This window comes from Zingiber officinale, chromosome 5B (genome assembly GCF_018446385.1).
Source record: "Zingiber officinale cultivar Zhangliang chromosome 5B, Zo_v1.1, whole genome shotgun sequence".
Taxonomy (NCBI): Eukaryota; Viridiplantae; Streptophyta; class Magnoliopsida; order Zingiberales; family Zingiberaceae; genus Zingiber; species Zingiber officinale.
Window position 1 is genome coordinate 65,502,481 of NC_055995.1, and position 1,919 is coordinate 65,504,399.

At 46.1% G+C, this 1,919-nt stretch overlaps 1 long non-coding RNA gene across 1 annotated transcript; it reads left to right on the forward strand.

Moving 5' to 3' along the window:
• The first annotated feature begins 255 nt into the window (after positions 1-255).
• Positions 256-764, forward strand: LOC121987450. Its single transcript, XR_006113596.1, has 3 exons — positions 256-481; positions 561-649; positions 734-764. It is a non-coding gene; the product is annotated as an uncharacterized LOC121987450 (long non-coding RNA).
• The last annotated feature ends 1,155 nt before the right edge of the window (positions 765-1,919 follow it).

The following is a 1,919-nucleotide window of genomic DNA, read 5'->3' on the forward strand; positions in this document are numbered from 1 at the left end:
TCTCCCCCGCGCGTGCCTGCCGAGCCTCACCCGACGACTCCACAGCCCGACGGCTGTGCCCTAATCGCTGACGCACCCCTCGGTGCCCTAGCCACCCGGCGTCGCCGATCGCCTTCTTCTCTTTTTCCCTCGCTGTGGAGATTTCGGAGCCACCACAGCCGACGGCCGAGCCTCTCTGCCGATTGGGTCGTGCCCTAGTACTGCCGGCCTCCCTTGTGATCTTGCGCCGCCGTTGTCACCCACAGCCGACTGGAACAGTGTGTCCACCCCGCCGAGCCTAGTTCTTCCTCTGTGTGCCACTGCCGAGAGCGAGCAGTATCGAGTCATGCCCTAGACTTGGTTCACCGCCGCTCTAGCGAGTTGGTCTTCAACCAAAGGCAAAACTCCAAGCTCTAGTGGCTTCACCGTGACCTATGCCTCACCATCGGATCTTCCTGCTTCACCACTAGCTGTCGGCAGAGAGAAAACAAGAAGGTATCGGGTAAGTAAGGTTTATTGGATTTGGATTTCAGATTTGGTACAGGATGTTGTGCTCACCGGGTGGATGTCTGTGGTTGTAGAATCAGTGTAGCTCCGGCCAAGAATTTGCGACAGTAGGTATTTTCAGCTAGCAATTTCCAGCAGCAACCTCCCTGCTGTGAGGATTGAGGTAAGGTGTAGCTTGGTTGGAAATTCTGTATGTTTAAGAATGTGGATTAATTACTGTTTTGGTTTGTTCGTTTTGTTCCAGCAGCAATTTATCTTTGCTGGCTGTAAACAATCATAATTGGGTAACAACTTTGTGACTTCCAGCAGTTGAATTGAGGTAAAGTTTATGGTTTTGATCTTTGTGTTAGATTATTGCTAGTTGTGTTAGCAATAATTATTGATTTAGGTTTAGAAGTTGTATAGCGGTGTAGTTGGGGTTAATGAAACTAACCCTAACTGGTCAGTGGATTAGAAATTAGTTTATCTATTTGTTTATAATTAAATTAGTTAAACTGTGGGATTTAACACAGGACTTTGACGCGAGACGAGTATCTCGGAGTCAGATTGGACCTTTCTATTTTCGGAGGCGGGTACTTTTGACTTATGTCATTTGATATGCTTAGTAATTAAATTAACATGTTGTATTAATTGTGTTTCTTATCTGTTTCGATTAATCACTACCCAAATCTTACATGCTTGATTGATTGATTGGTTTTGCATCTCAGGTATATTTTACCTGTTTATACATGCTTATAGGGGTAGTGATATACCATGTTTCACCATGTTCAGGACCTAGGTTTTATACCTTCTGTATACCTTTGGATTGTTTTGGATTCGTTGACCTTTGATGCATTTTTATATATATGTGGATTAGGTCAGGATATTCTTGTGGTTAGTGCCATGCACCATTTGCATGATTGCATGCCGTGCGATAGTCCGCTCCATTATTGTTGAGCACATCGCCAGTTACATGGATCTGCACACACCACCACTCATGGGTTAGTGGTCGATTTAGGTGAGTGTGTTGCAGCAGGGACTGTTAGGCACCGTTGGTCCGCTCATGGGTAGTGTGACACAACGTGTTATCCGGCAGGGATTCCTCCCGTCTTTGAGTAAGGAGTTGAGAGCATTGCGCTCCCCATCTATGATTTGGGGTAGGAGGATAGGTGTACTCCGAGGATCCCGTCCACTCGGTCACTCATCGGGAGTAGTGACGACAGAGTGCACGGTTGTCACAGCCCTACCCACTCGGCCTCACTTTTGTATGAGATGATCGACGTCAGGGGTGACCAGGGCGATCATTGGCATCATATGCATGATGCATTTATTGCTTGTGTTTGTGTTTTCTGCATTATATCTGCATATTATTTGGATACCTATGTTTGACATGCACATGATTTTCTCATCTCTCGGATGTTTGACCTTATACCAGGACTGGTTAGTACATATTC